At 38.7% G+C, this 8,975-nt stretch overlaps 1 long non-coding RNA gene across 1 annotated transcript; it reads right to left on the bottom strand.

Annotated features, from left to right (window-relative positions):
• Positions 1-1,146: 1,146 nt before the first annotated feature.
• LOC131256595 (uncharacterized) lies at positions 1,147-2,791 on the bottom strand. The gene is made up of 3 exons (XR_009176977.1): positions 2,314-2,791; positions 1,448-1,801; positions 1,147-1,313 (listed from the first exon to the last, which is right to left on the bottom strand). It is a non-coding gene; the product is annotated as an uncharacterized LOC131256595 (long non-coding RNA).
• Between the last annotated feature and the right edge of the window lie 6,184 nt (positions 2,792-8,975).

Raw genomic sequence — 8,975 nt, 5'->3', positions numbered from 1 at the left:
AAAATAATAATAATAATAATAATAATAATAATAAATAATAAAGATACACATCGGATATCCAGGGCCTTCATCTTGTACGGTTTTCTAGCCATGCCTTATCCATGTCAGCTCACATAATGTGGAGTTAGATTGAGTAGTGTCGCTCACAGCACCCACGGTGTGATGCTGGAAAAGATCTGTGGGCACACTTTGATGCATGTGGATGTACTCTTGTCTAGGCATTTTCCACGTCCTTTAGAGCTACTATAAGAAAAGTGGCATTTACCGGCGGTCAAAACCGCCGGCAAAGGCTAAGAAAACCGCCGCCAAAACTTTGGCCTGCGGTCAGCTTACAGCCGGTAAAGCCTCAGTCGGTAAAGGCTTTACCGGCTGCCAGGACCTTTACTGACAGTTATGCTGGACGCCGCTAAATCGTCTTTTTTTTGCAAAAAGGGTCAAAAGCTACGGATAAAATCCGTAGCTAAATATGACCCCCCCCCCCCTTGCCATTGGTAGCCACGGTAAATGCATAGCCTGCTGAGTGGGGTTCAGAAAATCAGTTTCACATTGTCTTAAAAGCCAAGCTGATTGTCTTTTAACCAGAAATTAAAAGACAAGCGTGAGGGGGAGAACTAATTCAAGGAAGATACAAGCGGAAGTAACAAAAATCTGATTATACTGCTTGAGAAGGTCTAGCTCCATATTCTTGCTCGCATCATGAAGGATCCTGGGCTGATGGGCATTTCTAGCATGAAAGAAACATGGGGGAAAAGTAGATGATGGGGATTCTGTTCAAACAACATAGACATGCATGTTTTTCTCGGATTCAAACTCAGAAGTTTTGGATCTGCCTCATTTTTAGGCCCATGCCATAAAATGAGGTTACAAAACAAATGAACAGTTTAGATATAACACGTGTTATTCTCAATAGTTTCAAATGATGGTGGGCATATCCATTCAATGCACCACTGTATTACAAACATGGCATGGAATTAAGCTTATCCCATGGTATCAAGGGACAATCCCTGCCATGTGTAATAATTATGTTTTTTGAATCCCATCCCACCTAATCCTTCCCAATGCAATGCGCCAAACACCCCCTAATGAACTAAAATAAAATCAACTGCAATTCCCAAATATAATTTTAAATTGCAGGGAAAATAGGACTATATAAATTGAACAACAACAAAATGTAGTTTGAGCATCCAAGTGTGGAATTCTCCAGACAAAAAGGTGGAAATGGTCTAAAAACTCATATGAATGGAATACCTTCTCATTTCCAGAACTACGGTGCATTTATGTCAGGTGACTGAATATTTGTAGAAGGAAGCCTTCTGCATGATACAAATGAAGTAAACACAATTAAACCCTTGTAGCATGTTTGTATACATATAACATATCTATATAACATAAAAAAAAAATCATAATAAAAATAAATAAATAAATAAATATGAGATGATGATGGAACTGTTGCCCAGGCCCAGAAGTCAGTCTGATCCAGTAATCAGATGGCCAATACAAGTAGGAGAAGATGGATATATATACTCCTAGCCATATCCCAGAGAGAATAGGATTGGACTTCAGGAACCCTCACACAAGTAGTGGCCTACCAAAGGAAGAGTCAATAGCAGTGGTCTACACTCAACAAAGTAAAATTCACAACAATTGGATAGTCAAACAGTTGTCTCATCATCCACATTGTGGCCCACCATATCAACAAAATCAAGACAGTTTCATCACCAACTATGTCATTGGAGAAAAGTGCAGGAAGCCATCTGGATACTACTCTTTACGATCTCCGGACTGTTGACTGGTGGTGCTTCTGCATATGCATTATGGCAAAAAAAATCAGGCCAGATCTGTCGTTCATTTCATCCAATTCGTATTTCTTGTACATGTGCTAGTGTGGCATATGTTTGATGCAGGGCCATTGATCTGGTGCTGCTTGCGCATACGCACGGCCCAAAAATCAGGCTGGACATGTCCTTGGCTGAGTTCATGTATAAGATGGTTAGGGAAAAAAAAATGTCCACCAGTTCACACCCTTAACGTACATGTTCCCCCAGTTGATGACAGGACTGTTCTGATTTTTTATCACAACACATGGTGGGGCCCACCAAATGAACGGTGCATATACAGAATTGATTCCTGATAACCACCCCTGTGAGCAGATGTAGCAGTTTTTGCTATCCCAACACCCCCAGTTACAAGAACTACTCTTTCTTAATTGAAGATAATTCAAGTTTGTATAAATCTCCAAAAACATATCTACGTGAACATAGTAATGAGAAAGAGAAATCAAAGCAAATGTCTCATTGAAATCCATGCCCATACCACTGTTTAGGCACATTTTTCAGTTAGAACTGGTTGTCTGGATCGCTTCCAACAGAAGTTCATCTGTGAGTGGCTTCACCAAAACAACTCTGCTGCAGATTCAATTTCACTGTGTTCCTCGCCATCCATCTCACCTAAAACAACAAACCACAAATGAAAAAGAGATATTGATTTCTAGTTTAGAACTTCTCCAAGAACCAAGGCATGTCTGAAACAATGGATTCCATGCCAAACAATGAAAAAGGGAAAAGATTCAGTGGGAGGCATGGTGTATTAGGGAATCCTCCATGTCTAGAGCCTTGGCAATTTGGAAAGAGATTATTTCTATGAAGTCAAATTTTGTTGAAGGAATGGGCTTTGCCCTCGGGAATGGGGAGAATATTAGTTTTTGGGAGGACATTTGGGTTGGTGAAGAGTCCTTGCAATCTTTGTTCCCGAGAACTGCTCGCCGGTCCACAGTTCATGACAATCCGGTAGCACCTTGCTATTCAATTTGTAGTGAAGCCGTTATGTGGTAAGCATGTGTGTGATCTAATCAATCCATTCAAGTGGCACAATCATGTAAATGCCCTTGTTTAACATGAACCTGAACCAGACCCACTGGAAACCAAGGTCCAAAGACCCAATGTGTACCAACGGATAGTTGAACCCAATCAGTTTCATCACCAACTAGGTTAAAACGACAATCAATGTGAGAATAAGGGTCAGGATTTTGTGTTCAGAACATCTCTTGGGATGGTGAAGATTGGCAGATTTGGGATCCTAATCCTAACTGAAATAGTTACAAAGCTGTCATTTCAGGATATTTATGGTAGCAGCAGGCCTGACTCAAGTTTCAGACCTCGTTTAGTTTAGTTTAGTTTTATTAATATTATTATCAATTTTGGAAGGTAGTTTCATGGCAAGTTGATTCAGATGATCAATTATCTCACTGATCTGATGTTCTAACTAGCTGATTCATTTACATCAATTGTATGGCTAAAGTGAAAAATAATCAAATTCATCCAGAAACCATAAGAGGAAGAAAAAATTATCACATTAAACTCACTTGATCAATGAGGAGTTTCAGTTTGATTAGCCTCAGCAATGACCGGTGTTTACTTACCTGGAATGGACCAGTCTGTCGGATTGGTTGGGATCGGAACTCATCACTGAAACAGGACGGGTTTTGGCTGGGACTGAAGCTCCTCGGTGAAACAGGTCAGTTCACTAAAATCACAAGTCAACCATTTTATTAAGAACATGCAAGTTCACCAGTCAAAGCTGAAACACAACCTGCATTTGTAAGCCAAACATATGATATATGGGCCCTCAAACTTCCTCAGCTTCTCAATTGGCCATTCTTTTCTTTTAGCCTGAGATAGGAACATAAAGGAAAGTTTGGTGGGGACTAGTACTCAATTAAAGGAAAGTTTAGTGGAGAAGATGATTCAAAAAAATGTGTTAAACAATAATACTTATCAAAAAATGAAAATAAGAAATTGCATATATAAGTAATAAAGAAGTCAAAGTAAAACAAGTTCAAATGTAAGAATATCACAGAACTTGAACTGTAAGCTTCAGATGACAAGTTAACCAAAATGAAATGTGCTAAACAATTGGAAAGAAAAAAAAAAATCATCTTTATATGAGCCGCATACAGGATTGTTGGGTGCACAGAAATGGACAAGCATCGACGCAGTAAAATATAAAGAAGTGAAGTCCCCTATTACAAAGGAAAAACCAAAAATGGGCAGATCCAATCATAATAGCCATAGTTGAGCACAGGACTTCTCCTCAGCCAAGTTTTCAGGAAATAAAGGTAAAGAGACCACACACATAAACTAAATCTCTACATTGATGGTGACACACACACACACACACACATACACACGCGCGAATTTCAAAGAGATTTTGGCCTGATAAGCCCAAATAAATCAGCAAAAAACTTGAGCTCATATCCAGTTCTAGGCCCCACTCCTTGAAATCTGACGATACCTGAAATAAAGGAAGCTTAACTTGAAGACTCAAGCATGCTTTATATATTCTTGGGTATGTGACCTGCTGTGGATGGACTACACTTCCCAACCCTCCCAGATTGAAAGCCGAATGTGGACCATTGCCTCATTTCACTTCTAAACTGTCACTTTGCAGGCCAAATTATTGAACTTAGGATGGTCCTATCCAGGAGAATTTTTCAAGCAATGGTCCTTCCAAAGTGGGGCCCAGCTGACAAACGGTCTAGATCACAGAACATTACACAAACTGAAAATGAGTATGCTGTATATCTTGGGGCCAAGGATCAAACAGTTCATCTGCATTTCAGTTCTATCGTCAGCAGCCACACGAAGCCCAACAATTCTTACCTTTGCCCGCAGTTCGTATTGGTCATCGGCAAAAAAAAAGAGTCGGTAATGGCCCACTTTCTTGCAGTTTCACTAATCTATAGAGGTCTATGCCAATAAAAAAAAACTCAGAAGAGTTAATGTCTTCCTTAAATAAGGTTCCAAAATTCAAACTGTCACCCCCTCTAGGGTCCAAAAGGCACGATTTACTATGTTGTACACATCCCGTTTCCCTAATTCCTATAACTTCAATTTATACAAGTACATGATTTCTCTGGATTCATAGTTTCAATGCTCGCAACTAATCGTATCAGAAAGGTTAGCACTCTTCCAGTCCTCTTATCTTTTGTTCTTTCATTTCAATATTTTGTTGAAAAATTGATAAATTTTGTGTTTCCTTTTCAAAATGGTCTTGTAGTAACACAAGTAAACATGGCTGTTGTTTTCTAAAATGTTCCTAAAAATTTTAGGATTCTATTAAAGAGATACATGTTACAATCTTTTCACTCTCCGTAATCATTTATTTCTCTTTCAATCTTTTCATGGTAAGGTAGGTAATTTTTTCCTCCCTAATCACTGTTGTGTTTTTATCAAAATTAGAATTTGAAAACTTATGAAAAGGGCATGCATAACACTCATTGCATGTAAATTTCATACAGTGCTGGGCACTGAACGTGCCACTTACCAGTCTTGAATAAATGCTTGGAAAAGTTACACTAAAGAACAAGGATTAGCAGCCACACTCACAAGTTTGAGAGATCCATAGCATTCAATCAATGATCACATCAAGTTGCACAAACGTCATGTTACACATCTGATAACTAGCCTATAGATATCAATCCAAGGAAAAAAAAAACTACTATCGGACAGCCTAGGAAAAATTAGGGGCAAAATAAAATTCCATTGACTACAGGAATTAAGAATCATCTGATTGGTGCAATATTCTGGCCAGGCCCTTCAATAAGATGATCCATTGATTGGATTGTCAGCATTTAATTCAATGGATATTGAGTACCAATAGCAACCAGATCTAGAAAACATAGTTCTGTTATAATTTTTAAAAAAAAGCACAGAGGTTTTTAAGCACATCAGAGAAAAAACGAAAGAAAGAAAGAAAATACATAAAAGACAATGCCTTTTCTATTATTTTTGAAACAGCAACCACACATAAAGCTCTCCCAATTTAAGACTGGCTTCAATCAGTTTCAACTGCTGAAGTAGCTGCTGAACAGAAATAGATCTGATTGATGAAACCAAGCAGCTATATGATGGCTCCATAGGGCAAAAAGGCCATTTGAAACCTTTTTGTTGTCTGTCAATCTAATTGGCCCACCATCAAGTGTCTCTGCTACAGAATCCCACTTAGGACAGATACATTATGAAGCCAATGAGATGATCAATCCACACGAGTAAAACCTGAATCCCGCCTTTACTGTTGGTTGACCAGAAAGAATGCAGTTTGGTCCCCAATCTAATTCAAATAAGTATAGTTGGTTGATCAGAAAAAACGCAGTTTGGTCCTCAATCTAATTCAAAAAAAAGGCACTGATCCATCCAAAAAGGGGAAGGAGAAATCAAGAAACCTGACGTAAGTGAAAAAAATATTACATAGTAAATGCATCGAACAACCAAATCACAAGGGGAAAAACACACGATAGGCATCAGTCACATGCAGTGATGAAAAAACCAAAAAGACGGGAAAAACATTCAAGAAAAAATTTATTAGCTTAGACCACTACATGACTCCCTTCTTTTTTCAATTTCTCTGTTTTTACTCCCAATCAAAGAACTACACCAAAAAACGATCTCCTACCCAGAAATTTCAAATCCCTCAATTAAAAGAAAATTTAAAAAATAAATTAATTAATATTCAAAAGATCTACATCATCAAAGCACAAATGAAAAACATCAGACAAAATTTTTAAAAAATAAAAATAAAAATCCTATGCAACGATCTCAACATCAAAATGCAGCACCAGAAACCCCCAAAAATCGTTGCAGAACACAAATGTGACTCAAAAAACCCTAGAAAACATAATGCAGGTCGATGAAACCCTAACCTTAAAATGCGGGAAGACGAGATCGAAAAGATTGCGTTTGCTCTTACCTTAAATCGATAAAACGGGAAGCGAAAAAGTAAAACAAACCCTAGATCCGATGCGAACGCGATAACCAAACGGGTCCGCCTTTGAAAACGTGAGCTCGTTGAGATCTGCGAATCCAAACGAGAGCTCTCTCCTCCAGCATTTAAAGTTAGAAAGAGAGAGATAGAGATGGAAAATCGGTAGTAGGGTTTTCTGAGAGAATCGAGGGAGCGGGTCGGAGAAAAATTCCAAAGCTTACACCTTTATCGCTGCTGCTGGGTGTTGCAAGAAAGAAAAAAAGGAAAGAAGATAAACACGAGGGAGATACTGTGCAAATGGATAGGCATTTATGTTTTTTTTTTTTTTTTTTCCGTTTAATAGAAAAGGATCCTTTGCCCGCAGCCGTTAAAACGGGCTGCGGGCAAAAGGTAAGCCTATCAGTCGGCTAAGCCCTAATTTGTTGTAGTGAGCTTGAGCCCAAAAATGAGGCAGATCTAAATAGAATGAAATAGTTGTGATTGTTAATTATTAAAAGTGATGGATCAAGCTGATATTTGTTTTTTGTTTTGTTTGTTTGTTTGTTTTGTTTTGTTTTGTCTTTTTTTGTTTTGTTTTTTTTTTTTTGTTTTTTGTTTTTTGTTTTTTTTTTTTGTCCTTAATTCGGTCTTTGTGGCCTAATCTATAAGTTGAGTGGCCAATAAACATTATATGGGCGTTAGGAATTTTTAATGGTGGGCATTCAATCACTGCCGTTTCCTGTGGTGTAGTCCACCTGAGATTTAGATCTGCCTCAGTTTTGGTCATGCACTAAAAGCACCTGGCAAAATAGATGAACAGTGTAGATAAAAAATATGAATCTGGATTCTTTACTTGGCACAAATAGAAAAAGCCTGCTTTCCCAGTACTTAGTCCACGTCATCACTGAGTTGTCAACACTACTACATTAAATACAGTGTGGTGATATGGTTCAATTAAATTGCAACAAGCAGGATTTTTCTACTTGTGGCAAGCAGAGGATTTGGATTCAAAACACATACACCATGGTGGGACCCACATACCCATGCCGGCGCTGTGTGCTATACTATGCAATCGGAGTTGACTTAATATTAACACTCTAGATCCCTGAACAGTGGCTAGCTCATTATTATGGAGCTGCATCAGTGAACAGTAACCGCAGACACTTAGATGGCTGACTCTCGCGAGCAATTATATGATCCTCGGCCAGACATGTGGGCCTAGTCTAATGCAGCAGACATGTGCAAGATGAATGAAGTGCCCCATGGTGAATATGCTAGTGCACAGATGCAAGTTGGGACAGTTGGATGTCCATTTTTGAACCATCCATTTTTTGTACAAGCGTGGCCCACTTATCAAGTGGACTAAAAAGAAAATTTACCACAAGGCAGAACCAGATGAATGGACTGGATCACACATAAGTGTGCCACATGGCCAGTTCTATGCTTGGATTTGGCAGGTGCAAACACAGCTACAAATAGCATTTCTCCACCAGCAGCCAATGCAAACCGCCGCACGATCTTCATGCTTACATGATTATGGAGGGAGTTCATGCCAAACTCACGATTAGAAGAGAACAAATGATGATGAAAGAATCACCAAGCTTGTTTTGCGCCCTTATGCAATCCATGATATAATTCGCATTTAAAAGATTTTTTTGGAAATTTTTACTTGAAGCAATCCTTGACTGTAGGGCTCACCGTGATGTATATGCCTTAAATCCACGCCATCCATCCATTTTGAGAGCTCTTTTCAGGATACCATCCCAAAAAATGAAGCAGATCAAATCTCAGGTGAACCACACCACATAAAAAAGTAGGAATTGAACATTAAAAATTTCTTGTGGGCCACAAAAGTTTAGGATCAAGATGATATTTTTGTGGTCCCATCATGCATATAGGTCTTTGTAACCTTATCAACAGGTTGGATATCAAATAAACATTCCAGTGGGCCCCAATAAGGATTTTTTTTTTTTAATTGCACCATTCAATTACCACTGTTTTCTGTGGCCTGTCCACCCGAGATTTGGATCTGCTTCATTTTTGTGATCATGCTCTTAAGATGAGCTTTCAAGGCAGATACATCAGGTTGGCCCCTACAGTCAGGGATCCAGTGACCTTAGATCCACCACAACCATGTCATGTTGGACCTATATGGTTTTAACGGCATGGATGTCCTAAGATTCTTGTAGGAAGGATGGTATGGAGCTACGAGTGTTACTTTTCAAATAAAAGGTGCA

This window comes from Magnolia sinica, chromosome 1 (assembly GCF_029962835.1).
Source record: "Magnolia sinica isolate HGM2019 chromosome 1, MsV1, whole genome shotgun sequence".
Classification (NCBI taxonomy): Eukaryota; Viridiplantae; Streptophyta; class Magnoliopsida; order Magnoliales; family Magnoliaceae; genus Magnolia; species Magnolia sinica.
Note: the sequence above shows the minus strand (reverse complement) of the source record. Positions and strands in the feature narration are given on the sequence as shown.